At 42.3% G+C, this 17,280-nt stretch overlaps 2 long non-coding RNA genes across 2 annotated transcripts in view; both read left to right on the top strand.

The window, feature by feature from the left end:
• LOC101721252 (uncharacterized) overlaps positions 1-17,280 on the top strand; it is a 42,614-nt gene that overhangs the window by 14,460 nt on the left and 10,874 nt on the right. The gene's annotated exons all lie outside the window — the stretch shown is intronic.
• Positions 112-5,608, top strand: LOC110346742 (uncharacterized). Its single transcript, XR_002390952.2, has 3 exons — positions 112-206; positions 1,293-1,423; positions 5,463-5,608. It is a non-coding gene; the product is annotated as an uncharacterized LOC110346742 (long non-coding RNA).

Here is a 17,280-nt window from a genome sequence, read left to right as displayed (position 1 = left end):
GCGGAAGCATCGTGATTTCCTGGCCCGGGGTTCTGTGAGGTCACAGATGAGTGCTGTGAGAGAACCTAGAGGTCAGCTGGAGTTGTATTTTGGGAGGAGACTGATCAGTTTATCGCATCATAAAGAGAGAAAGAGGGTGCAAAGCCAAGACATGAGCCAGTGGGACCACAGGCTTCCCATGAATCAGTGAACCAAAGAATAAATGAGTGAGTGCACCCAGAGATTTTCATGAATATCTGTTAATGCTTGGGCGTGAAGTGGTGACCAAGTTAGACAAGCCTTCCACCCTAGGGAGGGAAGACAGGCTGAAGATACAAACAGATGAGACCACCTGCAGAGAGGAAGTGCTAAGCCATTTTAGGAATGCAAAAGAAGAAAGAGGACATTGATGGAAAGGGGAACGGTCACCGCGCTCCTTTCTAGATCAGCCAGACAGATTTCATGAAAGGTGACATTTGGGTAGAGATCTGAACTGTGAGAAAAGAACTCATCAAAAAAAGAATGAGTGGGCCGGGGATTTAGTTCAGTGGTTCCGGCACCTGCCTCAAAAGTACGAGGTCCCAAGTTCCATCCCCGGCACCAAAACAAAACAAAACAAAACAAAACAAAACAAAAAGAAAGAGTGTGTCTGGGAGGCTGGGACCAGGAAGATCTCAAGTTTGAGCTCAGCTTGGGCATTTTGGCAACTTAGGGAGACCTTGTCTCAAAATAAAAACATAAAAGGAGCTGGGGATGTAGCTCAGTGCGAAGGCTTTGGTCTCCAACCCCAGTACCAGTAAATAGGAAAAGAAGAGAGAGAGAGAGAGAGAGAGAGAGAGAGAGAGAGAGAGAGAGAGAGAGAGAGAGAGAGAGAGAGAGAGAGAGAAGCCACGCAGTGAAGCAGGAAGGACAAAAGGAGGTCCAAGCTGGACTCACTCTCCAGACAGAGACCAGTTTATCCTTTGGGGAGAAAACCATAAGAAAATCAGTCACAGATGGGGCCCACTCAGATCCTGTCAAGCAAGGATAAAGAGTTTTAGTCAATGAGAAGTCATCGGAGAGAGGCAGGGTGTGGTCTGGTTTCTGCGTTAGAAGTTCACTCCCACCATGTGTGTGAGAGGGAGCAGGGCTGGAGGCTTGGGGACCACCGAGGATGCTGGGCATGGGAGGCAGTGTCAGGTAGTGGAGTGTGGGCCGAAGGGTGGAGAGAGGGGAAAGCCAGGATACGCTTTCAGCTGGGGTCATGGCAGGGGCAGGAGGGGATGAGAAGAGAAGGCTCCTGGGTGACTCTGCCTCTTGGTTTGTGCACCTAGTGAGCTAGCGTCCGCTCCGACGGTGGAGGGGTCCTCATCTAGGGCAGAAGGCGAGAGTCCTGCAAACCTGGGCTTAACTGCATGAAGGTCATTTGGTCCACGCGTGAGACTGATTTTAAAAACGGGGAGAGGTAAGAGTGTAAAATTGGGGGCACAAAATATGAAGGCCTTGAGTGTAGGATAAAGAAGTTTGGGCTTTATTTGATAATAATCTTGTCTTGGATGCTTAATCTTCTAAAGCAGCATTTATGTTTTTGTCCTCTCATGACAGATAAGAGAACTGAGGGGCAAATAAGTTAGCAATATGATCAAGGTCGTAGACAACAATAATAGCAAAGGTCTGAGCTTCTCTCTACTTCCTATTTGTCTCTTATTTGCTCTCTCTGTCTCTGTCTCTCTCTGTCTCTGTCTCTCTCTGTCTCTGTCTCTCTCTGTCTCTGTCTCTCTCTGTCTCTCTCTCTCTCTGAAATGGATAGGAAACAAGAGACAGAGGGAGGTGGAGGAAGTGAGGGGAAGGAGATGGAAAAAAATAGAATTGAAAGGAAAAACGCTGATGAAAATGGAGGTTTTGCAAATGGGAAGAGGATCAAGAGTTGGAAGGATCAGGCAGGGAGAAGGGTAGGGAATGGAAAATCACAGAGGAGTGATGATGTATTGCGTCCAAGGACCAGCTCTCCAGGACACATGCAGTCACTCTGTGCTGTGGACATGCACTCATTTACAAAAAGCTGAGTAAGGTCCAGGCACTCTGACCCCAGACCGATGTGTGCTCTCTCCTTTTCTTTCTCTTCCCTTCCTCTCTTGTCCTCTTTTCCAACTTCACATTCTATCATAAATTATTTGGCTAGCAATCATCTATTACCTAACATGTATCCATCTACTCCTAATGTAGACCATGTACATAATTTAAAATTTTTAAGTGATCACATTCAAAAAGTGAACAAAGCAGGGGAAAATAACTTAATAACAACTTATTTAATAGACAAACATATCCAAAGTATTTTCAATAGGTAATTGGTATAAAATATATAAAGGCAACATCTTACATTACTTTTCATACTAAATCTTCCAAATCTGGTGTGCGTACGTGTGCGTGTATTTGCCCTTAAGGCACGTGTCATCTATTCCAAGCACATTTCAAGTGTCTAGTGGCCTCAAGTGGCTCACAGCTGTCACACTGGATAGCACAAGTCCTCAGCCCATGTCTTTTACTAGTGGAAAATTCTAGAGGAAAATGGCAGGGTTACTGCTCATAAAAACATTCTGAGCTATTGTAGAACTGTCATGGGCAGAGCAAACCCAACAAAAGTAAAAGTTGAGGAAGGAGAAAGAAATTAATTCTTACGCCAAATACCTCACCTCAGCCTCCCTAGCTGCCTATTTCTTTTTCTTCTTGCTAGTGAACAGAAGTGGTAAAGGGTGAACAGATAAGAATATTCATAACTATTCAGCTTTGTATTTTTTTTCTTGCTATATAGACTGAATTCCTAACACATGATCAGGTGGAAATTAGAGCATGCTAGTGTCACCTTGTTCAAGGGCGTTATTACAAGAAGTACAAACTATTATCTTCTTCACAATGTAGGCACTCCTTTCAAACTTTCTAATATCCCCATGGAGCAAATCCACAGCCTGTTTTCCAAATATCTCCTTGAATCAAACAGAAAATGGCTTTCTTTCTAACGTGAATAATATTCATGCTTACATGTAGGTCAGAGGCAGCCAAACAGCTCTTGTGTCTGAAAGTCTATTTTAGACTCGGCTGTCATGACAACCATGGGATGTAGACCAGGTGTCTTTTATCTCCTGACACATAGACAGCACGTTTTCAGGTCTGGCTGTGATTTCCGGGGAGCGGCACTTTGGCACTGCCCTGGGGTGCTTCAGCCTGCAGGGTCTTGGCAGGGGTGCGGATCTGACTGACTGCAAAAAGCTTCTCTTCCACGTGCTCCTGAATTCATTAGTTCAGACTGGCAAAAGTGGGGTGGACCGGGCTTCCTAACGGGATAAGAGTCCCCAGCATTGCATGAGCAAGGGGCGCTGAGGGGATGGTGAGGGTACAGTTGATGCTAGAATTCAGGTTTTCAGTCCACTGGGTTCTTGTTTTGTCCAAGGACACGGGCAGGGGCAGGGGAGGCTCTGGAACAGCTCCCCCGCCCAGTACGAATAGAGATCGTCTTTGTCCCTGCCCAACCCTGGTATCAAATGGGTTAACCATGACCTCGTCCCTATGCTGCTTGCCAAAGAATATGACTCTAAGGTTACCCTTCGTCCGCCGAGTTGTCCCCACTCACCTCTGTATTGTAGAAACTAGTTCTGGGATGTTGGGAAAGATTAGCTGATTAAATTGACATCATAATAACTAAAGTTAGTGACTGTACATTATGCAGTAGACATCGTATTGAGCAGCTTCTATTAACTTGCTGGGTTCTCACTCTATTCTAAGCATGCATTACTGTTATCCTAGTGTTAAAAGCGAGGAATTAGAGTCTGGGAGGGAAATGACCTCCCACGGTCATTTGATCATTGTATGCCACTGCCTGAGACATCCCAGAGAACTTGCTCTTTAACTTTGCATGTGTGACTTCCAGGACACAAGTCACAAGCTCAGTGTGGACATGTAAACGCTCTTGGGGCATTTCTTTTTTCATGTGAAATGTAGACAAAACTAAGGAACACACATACAGAGCAGCATCCAGATAAAATTATCAGCAATCAATACTCCATAAAACATTTTCACTTATAGTATCATCTACCACAGCTATGCCATATATGTGTCCTTCTCATATTCTTTTCTTAATTATGAAACTATCAGAAATTCTCAGTTAGAAAAGACCTCAGTGATTAGCAAAGCCAACCTCCCCATTTCACAGAATAAGTCATTCAAACAGACTAAATAGATCCCTAGGATGATGCAAGTTATTAGTAACAGAGTTTGGTCAACAGAAACATCCCAGTCCCCTAGGCGTGCTATGTCTAATTTATTTTTTAACAATGCAGTGAGCTGCTTTATGATCCCGACTTGAAAGAGAAACTGTGAATGTGAGGAAAGCAACGTTAGGGCATTCAATTTGGTAAAAATCTGTGCGTGTGTGTGCGTGTGCGTGTGCGTGTGTCTAAGAAGAGAATCTTCAAAAGCAGCAGGAAAAAAAGCATGCCAAAAATTCTAAGTTTCATAGTTTCAGCCTTTGCCTCCCTCAAATGCCTCTTGGAATTGTCTTCACTCTGAGCTTTTGAAATTGCTACCTCCTCATGGCAGTGTGGAACAAAGCAAATGTTCTTAATCCCAGCTGCAGATTAGAATCTTTTGGTAAGCTTAAAAGAAAAAAGAATGAAACAAAGAAGAGAGAGAGGAAAGAGAAAGGGGAAGGGAGAGAGGGAGGGAGAGGAGGAAGAGCAGGAGGAGCAGGAGAAGGGAAAAAGGGAGAAGAGGAAGAAGGAGGAGGAGGAGGAAGGGAGGTGAAAGAAGAGGAGGAAGAGGAAGAGGAAGAGAAGAGAAAAGAAATGAAAGGAAAAAAAGAAAAGAAAACATCCCAGCCCGATTCCTGCCTCCCACCCTCAGAAATTCTAATCGATTGCTCTGGAAGGGTTTTTTTCCCCCAAAGCTCCCAGGGGTGAAAACTATTATGCTAGAGGAGAAAGAGGGGACCTTGGTATCAGAATCCTGAACCCTTTTCTGGATCCTGTCGTGTCTGTGCTGTGTGGTCGGTCACAGGCTGCTACTCTACGTTCTCTGTCCTGAAGGAGACCAGGCCACAGAGCCAAAGGTTTATAGGCAACGCACAAACCCCAGCGGGAAAGAAAGCCCTTGCAAGCCCCATGGGTGTGCAGACGGGGGAGCCTGCCGCTCCACGGGTGGGGCCAACTTCTTGATTCACCTGTGGACAGAAGCCTGGGAGATCTGAGCCTGCTTCCCACTTTGCTGCCTCTTTTCTCACATCTGACTGCTCTGGATGGAAAAGGACCCTGTGCTCCAGCGGGTGGAGGGGTCGGTTTGGAAAGCTACTGCACAGCTGCTCCCCCGGGGCAAACCACTGCCTGCTCTTCAGCCTGTCTGCTGCCCTTTGCATGGCCCTCACCTCTTTCTTGTGTCAGCTTTGCTTTTTGTCCTAGTGCACCAACACAGTTTTATGCTTCTTCCCATAGGTTTTTTCCTCTGTTCTTGTATAGGAAATGTCTAACCACTCCCGGTGCTCCCTGTCCACCACGATGCAAGGAGAGCAAGATGATGTAAACATGAGTGGGAGAACAGCTTGGTCACTCTGCGGAGAAGAGAGGTGCAAGTGGGACAGAACTTCCTTCCCCCCGAGGTCTTCATTCCTTTAGGGCTCCGGGTGGGTGGTGTCATGAGATAAGGCCGGGTGCTGGATTCATTTACTGTTGCTGCGCTACACAGGACAACAGCTTTAGTGGCCTTAAACGACACATTTATTAGCTCACGCTGTATGCTCATCAGGAAACCCTAGCTCCATGTTCTGCTCAGCTTTTCTTAAGCTTGCAACCGAGGCACTAATTACACTGGACTCTCATTTGGACTGGCAGCTAGAAAAGACCCTTTCTACTCTCCCTCGGGTAGGGACAGACGATTTTCTTTCAGCTGTGTGACTAAGAACATCAGCTTCCTATGGGCTGGAGAATGGAGGCTGCATATCCTGGAGGCCACCTCAGTTCCCTGCCGTGTGTCCCTGTTTATGGGAGCTGGAAAACAGCTGTTTCACTCTCTCCAGCTTGTACAGGAGGAGTCATATAGTGTCGTGTCAGCTATGTCACAGATGCCATCACGGGGGGGCGTCACACAGGGTGACTCACTGAGGACTACCTTGGGGCATCTCCAGCAGTCACTCACCTCCGGTCAGGGTCTGGTAGGAGGTTCTGACAGGATGGATATTGGATTTAGAGAGAAAGAAGAGGGAAAGGGACATAGTTATGAGGGGAGGAAGACCCCATCCTTGTATGTCACGTCTGTGAGGGCAATGCCCTGGCCGGCTCCACAGGGAGGTGTGAAGGAATGGGCCCTATAGCCAATGTGAATCTAGTTTAGACCTTAGGTTGGAGGGCGGCAGCCATCCATGAGGCTCCTCTGAGACTCTCGTCAAAGACAAGGCCACACGAGACTCTGAGGCCGAGCCAGAAGGGACACCAGGGGTCATCGTGGTTGTCTGAGCAGGTATCTGGAATCATGGACACTCAAAATCAACAGCATGTAGTATATTTTGTACTGCCGTGGCTCCTGTTTTCTAGAGGTTGTTCCCTCTAGTTCACTTCTGGCTAAAGTTATTCATCCTAAAATGTTAAGCCCAAGTAATGCTATCTGACTCCCTGAGCACATCCCCCCTCCATTTCTGATCAGTCACCTTCTCTGCCAACAAAGAACCTGCACTTGCCTTCTTCTGAGCATTCTGTTGTTGTGGAGGCCTTGTGTTGAAGCCTTGGTCACAAGGCTGTGATGTTGTTGGGAGGAAGTGGAATCTCTAGGAGGTGTGGCCTAGTGGGAGGAAGTCAGGTCATTGGAGGCTGGGCCTTGAAGAGGATATTGGAACCTGGTACCTTCTCTCTCTGCAAACTTGTCACCATGAAATGAGCAGCTTTGCTACACTCTGCTGCCGTCATGATGTTCTCTCACCACAGGCCCCAAAGCAGTGGAGCCAACCACCTGTGGACTGAAATGTCTAAAACTATGAACCCAAATAAACTTTACTCCTTAAAATTTATTTATCTCAGGTATGTTGTGTCAGTGATAGAAAACTGATACAATAATCTTAACAAAAATCTTATTGGCACAGCTCATCTGCCGTGAGCTGTGGGCATGATCTTAAATTTCTTTCTCGAGTTTTTAGCATAAAGCCTGTCTCCTTCCCTGCACTTACATAATCCTAACTACTTATATAAAGATCCTAAAGAGAATAATACCTAAAAAGCTCTAGTCATTATTTGCCCTTTCTAAATTAAAGGCTAAGGTTAACAAAAATCCTTAATGCGTTTATTAATACAATATTTTATTCACCATAGGGGAAACTGTGTGTGTTTGGAATCAGCCAGTTAAGGCTGAAAAAAACCTTTCAGCCTTAATGCTTCCCTTTTCCTCACAGTTTCTACTATAATTTTTAGTTGTTTGTTGATCAATCTAATCTGAATGAGGGAAATACAGTTTTGAACCTTCCTGCCTCTTGACAAATTTGCTTTTGAGGTGTGTGTGATGTCAGAGGAGAGAGGAGACTCTACTGTGTCCCTCTAAACACTCATCCCAATCCCTTTTAAGACAATGGGGAAGGAGAGACATTTCTGAGACTGTTGGAGTTTTTCATAGGATTGCCTGGTTCTGGGATGGTGCTATAAAGAAGGATAACTTTGAGTTGTTTGTAGGAAAATGTGTGCACCTCGGGACCATAATGTTAAGTGAAATGAATCAGGCACACAAGCTAAAATATCACATGGCTTCTCTTACATGAGAAACCCAAAGTATAAATAAAGAGCAAAATGAGAGATGGATAAAAGGAAACAGGGAGAAAGATCTTTGGCATATGGGAAGGGGACCAAGAAATGAAGGCAGGGGAGGGAAAGGAAAGGGGATCGAAAAAGAATTAAGAAGTGTTGTGTGCATGTACCATCTTCCCACACTGAGTGTTATCATTATGCAAACATGTACTCATTTTAAACAGTGCTGCTTACCAGCCAGAACTATATAGGTCCCATATTTGACCAACTGTTTTTGACACTGAGCAAGTTGTTTGAGTCTATGCCTCAGTTTCCCCAACTGAAAACAATGGGAATGACAGTGCCTTATAGGATCAATGTCAGCTCCCTTTCTCTCCTGGCCCCCTCCCTTTTGAGAATTTTTATATTAAATTCAAAGACCATAAAAACTAGAAATGAATTTCAGCTTTGCCAGCTTTCTGCTGGTAGCTAATGAACCCATATACTCAGAATGCTTTCTAATGGTGATCCTAAAAATACGAAAGATTAGAGTTTTAAAAGGCCTGAGAAATAGTCTACTCTGGAATGTATTCCCAGACATAAAATCTACAGCACAGCCCTAGCTTTATTGATACCTTCATACAATAAGAAAAGTACACAGTGAAGCTAAAGGAAAGTTTCCAAGCTTAATCAGGGGACACTTCAAAGGACTGTATGACGTAAAACGTTCAGACAAGCTTGTGTAATCTGCTGCCTCATTTGTTAGGGAAGGAGAATAAGGCCTAGAGAGGGGAAGTAACTTCCCAACATCACACCCGACATCGGAAATGCACTTCATTTCATCAGCGCTGTCTGTAGTCTGTTAGAAGTGCTTATTTAACTTAATAATTTATTTTCTAACTAATTTATAACAAAGATGCATGTATTTTGGGTCTGAGAAAAAATAATACTTGATTTGGGAATCCACCTCCTCCCACTGAAGTAAGGAGAACAAATTTTAAACACTTTGGTAGAAACACTTCCTTATTGCTTGGTGACCTTAAAGGCAAGCCATGGGTTTCTACTCTACAGAGAGCGGACATGTGTAACTCACGAGATGTCATCCTGGGAAGAGGATCTGTGACATGTGGAGATGTGGCTTCTACAAAATCCCCATGGCGAACTGAGTTTGTATGGTTGAAATATCAGAAAAAACTCAAATTAATATATAAACTATGAGTGAAAGAGACAATCTGTTACTCTAAATTTTTTATCCTTTCTCTTTTTTATTTCCCTAATTGTTTTGTGACCTTGAGCCAGTTACTTATCTTTTCTAAGACACTGTTTCTTCACCTATAAAATATAAATTCTACCTTCTACAAAAGGAAGGGAAGCCAAGTAGTTCTCAAACTTGGGCTTGGTGGGACCAGATGGAACAATACTTTGGGAGGAAGGGTGAACATAGTAGGGTCTCATGTTGATCTTGATTCTTGATAATTAAGTTAGTGTATTACACCTTTTTTTTTTTCTTCAATTCTTTTATTGGTACATTTTAGGTATACAGTACATTTAGATTTAGCTTTGGGTGCTTGCACCTGTACATGATGTATCTTGTTTCTTATTTTTTCCCCATTACCTGTGCGCCCTTCACCCCAAACCCTTCCCTATTTACACACTTTGTTTCCGTTTATTTTTCTTTTCTCATGATTTTTCCTTTCCATTCTTTCCTTTCCCCTTCCCCTCCTACCACCCCTACACATGTGTAAATACCAAATAGTTTCTCTAGTGTGAGAAACTGAGAGTGTAAATAAGGACTAAAAGGATTAATAACTAATAATTGATACTTTGAAATAGTGTATTACATCTTTAGGACTGCCACAACAAAATGCCACAGACTCTGTGGCTTAAATGAAATAAATTTATTTCTTTACAGTTCTGAAGGAGCAGAATCCAAGGTCAAGATGTCAATGTGGTTGGTTCCTTCTGAGGTCTCTCTTGTGGGCTTATAGATGGCCATTTGGTTCTTAGGTGACCCTTGGTTTTCCCTCTGTGTCTGTCTGTGTCCCAACCCCCTCTTTCTATGAGGACACCCATTGTGTTGGGTTAGGTCCACCCATGTGACATCATCTCATCATTTGACCTTAATTACCTCTTTAAAGCTCCTATTTCCAAACACAGTCACATTCTGGGGAGCTACAGGGAGGATTTCAATGTAAGAATTTGGAGGACACAAGTCAGTGCATAACAGATGATCCAGATGGACTTTGGCCTTAGACTTTGTCTCTTTCCTGGAGAAAAGTAACGTCTTACTGGCCTTCACTAATTTCTATAACTCTTGATTTTATTAGTCCACGTTTGCACTACAAGATAATCGCATTCATCTCCAGGAGTTGGTGCATGCACGTAACACACCTTTTTATGACCCTTTTCCTCCTTTCTCTCCTCTCCTTCCATCTGTTGATTTCCTTCTTGTTTGCAAAAGATCTATCTCCCTGTTCCATATCTTTTATTTTGCTCCTTAGTTTATTTATATTTTTTAAGAGAAACCACGTGATAATAGTTTTTTCTCCCTAACCATAGGTTACATATGCACAGATTGAACTGTGAATCAAGTATATTTTTAAAAATTGTGTTTGTAGTAAAAATGTGGACTTTTTTCTTATCATTATTCCCCACACAATATAGCAAAGCAATGATTCACATTGAATTTACATTGTATTGGGTATCATAAATCATCCAGAAATGATTGAAAGTAGACAGTAGTATATGTGTTTGCTGCATGTCAGTCCTGCAGACTTTTACAAGGGAGTAGAGCATGCAGCAATCCTGAAACTAGCCCTGGAAGATTCTGAAAGGTGACTGACCACAAAGTGTTTGGTGCTCGATAAAAAACAACAAAGCAGGTAAAAAGACAACATGAATATGAAACAGATAATAGACGTAAGGATCCAGAAGAGAAGTCACTAGATGGGTTATGAAATAACAATGTTTTTATGTACAAAGATATAAAACAACAGGTTAAGTAAAAATATAGAAAAGTAGAAGCAATGAAAAAGAATCAATTGGGAAATGTAAAACTGGAAGATATAACAATTATGATTATGATACAAAGAACACAATATTTTCAAATGTATATCAGAAGAAATTGAAAAGAGAATCAGTGATCTGAAGAACACAGCAAAAAGAAGTATTTGGAATAAAATGCACAGAGAGAAAAGGAAAACACATGAGAAATGCGAAGATCAAGAAAGAATAGAGTGAGAAGAAGTAACACGCATATGTAGAATTTTCTTAGCAGTGATGTAGATAATAGTGCAGAAGTTATATTTAAAGAGTAAATAGCAAACATGGCGTTGTGGTATACATTTTTTAATCTCAGCACTGAGGGACACTAAGGCAGGAGGATCACAAGTTTGAATCTCCGGGCTGGACAACTTAATAACACTTTGTCTCAAAATAAAAGATAAAAATAAAGAAGGCTGGAGCTGTAGCTCAGTAGTAGAGCATTCCTGGGTACTATACCCAGTTCTGAAAGACAAAAAAGAAATAGCTGAAATTTTTCAAAAATTTAAGAAAAATGTCAAGCTACAAATCATAGTACACAGTGACTTCCCTCTAAAAAGCCACACCTAGGCAAATCACAGCCAACTGTAAAAAACAAATTTAAAGAGAAAATAGGAAATGCAACCAGCAGAGAAAATGCTCTTTAAATTTGAAGCATATTTATAGTAACTACTTGAGCGCTGTTCTCTGTGCTGCTGGGGATTAGGCCTTAATTCTTTGGCTGTCTAGGTATTTTTAATTGGACACTGATGAATTATAAGCAGTGTATTCTCTCTTCTTCCTCTTCTCCTGTCCTTCCCTTTCCTCTCCTCCCCTCCTCTTCCTCCTCCCCTTCTTTCCCCTCCTCTTCCTCCTTCTTCATTTCTCTCTCTCTCTCTCTCTCTCTCTCTCTCTCTCTCTCTCTCTCTCTCTCTCTCTCTCTCTCCTTTTATTTATTGATGGTACTGGGGATTGAACCCAGGGCATTCACACTGAGCTACATGGCCTGCCTTTTAAAAATGTTTTGTTTCAAGAGGGTCTCTCTCCCTAAGTCCCTAAGTTTCCCAGCCTGGGTTTGAACCTGTCACCCTTCTACGTCAGACTCCCTGAGTGCTGGGGTGCAGACATCCACCAACACGCTTGCCTCCTTTTTTCTTCTTTACAGAGATTGTAAATTTACTTATCTTCTTCTGAAGAATGATAATTTCCACTAGTCCTGGGGACAAACCGCACACTCATTCTGGCACACCAAACACTATACGACTTAAATTATCTTTTTTCTATCTTCTTCCCCACTCATCAACTAAACCAAGGCTCTGGTCTGCGTCTGGAACATGTTACACGTGATAGTGGTTTAGGAAACATTTGCGAAACTAAACTGAAAAGTTGGCTATGAACTTAGTGACTAAAGGTAATAAGAGGTGATAAACCATAACTTAGGAAGTCACTAGCCTAGGTTTGGGGGAAATTTTTTGTATTTTCTTATATGTGCCAATGATCTTTGAGAACTGAGAGAGATTTATTTGTCTTAAAGGCCTGGGCAAATTTAGCCTCTACAGAAAAAAATCATCCAAGAAACAACTTCAGCAGATTCTCTTTAAATAAAAAGGCATCTAGTTGCCAACTTTTCCATTTGAAATCCCCATGGGAAAAATAATTTTGTTTCATAGGAGAGATGAAGTGTTCTTATTCACATTAGGCTACAACAAAACTTTTTCTGCACGAATGTTACAAAAACACAAATACCAACAAAATAGAGCAATTGGTCCAATCAAAGATTTTCATTCCTTTTATTATAAAGTCAAAAATAGATGCTCAACTATTCTTGAATTGTTTTCTTAACATGTAGAGCAGCACATGAAATAGCTGCTAACAAAAGTTCTTTATTTTCATTGTGGAAGATACCGGAGTGATATGCCATTTTTGCTCCAAAGCTGATTTCCACAGTGAATGGCCTTGAATGCAGATCTTTTAATATGATATTCATGCCCTTCTCCCAGTACACAGCCACAACCCCTCCATCTAATCCTATGGATGTAGGGCCAAGCTTTACAAAGCCACAAAAGGATATTACTCATCCCTATCCTTTTTTGGTTTGGTTTGGATTTTGGAAACTCTGGGTGATTATGTAAATAAAAGACTACTAGGAAAGACTAATGAACTGTAGCTTTACAGTATTAACAGCTCAGAACATTGCCTTGAAAATCTACTGTGGTAACAGGAAGAGGACGTACTAGTGATTATGAAAGACCTACTGTGTAACATAAATATTTAATTCTTCCACCAATATATGCTGTAGGTTCGATTTCATCATCCACATTATATAGACAAGGGAAAGGAGACTCAAAGAGGTTCCGAGACTTGTTCAAAGTTACAAATGATAAAAGCAAGATTTTAGATGATAAAAGCAGGATTCAATTTTGTGGTCTATTTGATCCCAAAGTAGCTGCTGGCTGCTCCATAACCCTGAAACCCGCTGATATCTATATATTTCTCGTTGTTCTACAAATCTTCTTTTAATGACTGAGGAAGCATCTAGTAATCAGTCTTCTCCCTCTATTTCCTTCAAACGAGGCATCCTTTTGCTAAAATACCACCTACTATTTTTTAAAATAAGAATTTAAATTTCAGCATACATTCAGAAAAATACACAAATCACAATTTATAGCTTCTCAACATTTCCAAAATAAACACTTCCAGATAAGCACTGTCCAGACCCAGAAATGGAATATTAACAAGGTCCCAAATCCCCTTCAGAATTTCCTGTCCTTCAGTGACCCTTCCTTTCCCTCACCAAGGTACCCACTACTCAGGTTCCCATTACCATATATGGGTTTTCCTTGCTTTACAATTTAATGTTAATTTCAAAGCAGGACTATTTTGTATTGGGCCTTTTTTTTTTTCTTGTATCAGGGATCGACCACAGGACCCTGAACTTGCCAGGCAGGTGCTGTGCCACTGAGCTACATCCCCGGCCCTATATCGGGCCTCTTTTTCTCAACATTAGGCTTGTGATACTTTCTGTGTTGAGGCATGTAGCAGAAGTTAAGTCATTTTCATAGCTGTATAATATTCTCTTGTATGAATATGCCACAGTTCCTTGATCTGTTGTACCATTGGTAGGCATTTAGGAGATTTCAAATAATTGACTTTGTCATTTATGTCATTGTGATTTTTGATGTTGATGGGGTTACCTTTCTCCTTCTCTATTTCTTTGTCTATTTCTCTCTTTCTTTCCCTCCTTCCCTCTTTCTCTCTTCCTTAGTCTTAAATAATTTACTACATAATAATTTTTTCAGTAACCAATATTTTGAGGATTCTTTTATTCTCTGTATTTCTCTTTGTTTTCTACTTCATTTTTTTCTGCTCTTGGAATTCCTATTTTCTTTCTTTTAATTTCTCTGTTTCAAATTTCACTGGAAATTTCTCTCTAGTAATACTTTTACCCAATGCCACAATGAATAATGCTGTACCTTTACTAGCAGTCAATTGAAAATATTTCCTAATTTCTGATGAAATTTTTGTTTTGACTCATGTGTTATTTACTAGTGTCTTGCTTAATTCCCAAACATCTGGGGATTTTTATCAGTATCTTTTTGTTATTTCTGGCTTAATTTCACTGTGGACAAAAGAACATACTCTATAGGACATTTAATGGTTTTGAAATTGATTTTTGTTTTTTTTATGGCTTAGTCCCCAGTTTCTTAAATGCCTTAAGCAAAATACATGAGATCACAGATAATTAACTAACCTGGGTGTGTCTCTCAGAATAAAGAAAAATGCATACAATTGAATGTTTCCTTCCAAATACACAATTGCTGTGTTGTGTGTGACTGGTGTTAATACACAGGCTTTGTGAAGTCTCCTAAGTCCACAAAATATCTGATTCTACTGCATTTAAATTTCTCCTATAAGGTTGCTGACCCCAAATTCCTATGTGACCCTGACTACATGTACAGGGAAAGAGAGAGAGTTTTGGGGTTGGCTGGATTCAAGTATTCCTTCCCGCCCCTGCTCTGTCCGAAAGTAGTTTACTTGGTGTACTCTCTGCCTGAGCAGAAGTGCGTGGAATGGAAGGGTGGGAAATGGCAGCTTCTTCCACAGCGGTCACCTCCATCCACCCTCCTGGCATGAGGCCATCTGCCCTGTCTTTCATCTGTCCCGAAAGGGTCCCCATGCTTTAGGCTCCTTTCCAGGAGAGGCCCATTGGGAGCTGACCGTATTTGTGCATGGAGACACCCAGATGTCAGCAGAAAAAGCCAAAGAAGGGAGAGAGGCAGAAAAGAAATTGCTTGGCATTTCTTTGAAATTAATTCACTCGGGCACTCACAGTAATAAGCTGCCTCTCCTCACCACCCATGGGCTCCTAGTTTCACCAGATCAACAGCTTTGATCCGGAAATCCCAGGTGCCTGAGAGGGGGGTAGAGCTATGAAAATTTAAGCAGAATGACATTTTGCAAGGAGACTTGGATTAGTGGAGGGGAAATGTTGCCAAGCTGAGAACCTTTCGGGAGGGAGGAAATGATAAACGACATCAGCCATGTGGCACCTTCCACGTGATTCTATTCACACCGCAGTGACAGTGACCTTTGTGCACAAGGAAACTGGGCCTCCGTGCTGGACGTTTCTTCATGTCTAATGCTAATGTTCCTCCCCGAAGCTGCAAAACCCATCTGTACCTTCAAATACTTTCTCCTCTCCTTCCTGCTGCTCTGGTTATTTTTCTGGGCATGCTTTTTAAACTGTCAGAACTTAATATGATTTTATAACTCAGAGCCAAACTTTGAGAGCTTGAAGAAAAGCTGAGAAGCAGACGCAAGTGTGAGCAGACCAACAAGCCAAGCGTGGTGGTGCAGGTCTGTCATCCCAGCCTTCTGGGAGGCTGAGGCAGGAAGATCACAAGTTACAGCTCATCCCGGCAATTTTGTGACTTAAAAATCCCCCTCTCAAAATATGAGATGAAAAGGAGGCTGGAAGTACAGTGGAGTAATCTCCAGCGCGCATGCACACACACACACACACACACACACACACACACACACACAAACACGGACCAAGAAAACCCACACCTTTGCTGGTGCTGGGGGAAATGCCTTGTCCTCATTTGAACTCACTTCATGCTGGTTGGAACCTTTGAAACAACTGTGCTGAATCATTCTCTCAAGGGTGTCCTAAGAGTGACCCCCAGACCAGCAGGTGGTCAAGAGAAGGGAAAACTAAAGACACCACAAGGCCCAGGAGCTTTCTGTATCCTTGCTAATTTTTTTTTTTTTGGTACTGGAGATCGAACCCAGGATCTTTGCACTGAGCTACATCATCAGACCTTTGAATTTAACTTTATGTTTTTACTTTAAGTCAGGATCTCAGTGAGTTGCTAAGCTGTCCAGGCTGGGCTCCAACTTGCAATCCTCCTGCTTCAGCCTCCCAGACTCCTGGGATTACATGTCTGTGCTATCACATGCCTGTTTTTTGCTGTTCTTTCTAAGTATCCTTTCAACAGGGTAAATAGCATCGTCTTAATTTTATAGATAGGAATAGAAGACTCAAAAAGGTTGTTTCTTTAGCCTCACAGGGCTAGTCATTGTGAAATCAGAATATCTAGCTTTACTGACCTCATGACCAGAATGACGGGCGTTTACCCGTTTACCGAGCACTGAACATACCCCCCACTGAAGTTGATGTCTGGCTTAATATATGCATAGACCTCATTGTTCCCTGGGGTGCTAGCATTATACCAACTTTTAGTTTAAAAAGGTGGGTCTCACAGAGGTTTTGTTACTTGCTTATGGGTATCAGGAGTGGGTCTTTGTGATGAAGAAATTATAAAGCAAGTGAGACCTAACTGTTTTTATTCCCCATGCCCCAGGTGTTATGACAGCCCATCGTCAGTTACAATGTTTCATTGTGCAGTTTCCTAAGAAGAACCCAACAATAAGAATGCAGGACAGGAGCAAGTCTAGGCCCTCTTAGATCATAGGGCATCCTTCTGCCCACAAAATACTATACTTCGGGCTTACAGACACTTCCCAGTTATTAAAGGATTCTCTCCCAAGACAGGTGAATTCTTCTAACTGTATTCTCCACCCTTGCCATTCTTCCCTGAGCTCCAAGGAGTAGGAGAAGTCTGCGGAGAAGACAAATAATTGTTCCCCCAGAAACATATTTGGCGCTGGTAATTTGAACTCAGCTCCCTTTTGTAGAGGCTGGGTATTTACAGCATTGTCTCAAAAGGGGCACGAAGTGCAGATGTTCCTGAAATAATTACTTCATAATCACTAGTGTGTATGGTAGACACTGGACTCTCCCACTTTTCAGAGAAGGAAACCGAGGCACAAGGGGGTAGAGGCCATCACGGGATAAAAATTGGACTCTGAGACTCTGATTGTGCATGGTAGGCTTTTAACCCAGGACTTTCTGGTTCTGATATTTCAGTTAAAATGTAGATTTGCCCGCGCGCAGCCCCGGTGCCCCAGCGCACAGGTGAAGAGTCCCCGGGTCCTTAAGCACATCTAGCGACCTGACTTGTCTCACCTCTTCTAGGATGGAAGAAAA

Source organism: Heterocephalus glaber, unplaced genomic scaffold, assembly GCF_053883595.1.
Source record: "Heterocephalus glaber isolate CG9 unplaced genomic scaffold, H.glaber_assembly_v1.0 deba00001724, whole genome shotgun sequence".
NCBI lineage: Eukaryota > Metazoa > Chordata > Mammalia > Rodentia > Bathyergidae > Heterocephalus > Heterocephalus glaber.
The sequence above is the reverse complement of the archived record's forward strand: the minus strand, read 5'-3'. Positions and strand labels throughout refer to the sequence as shown.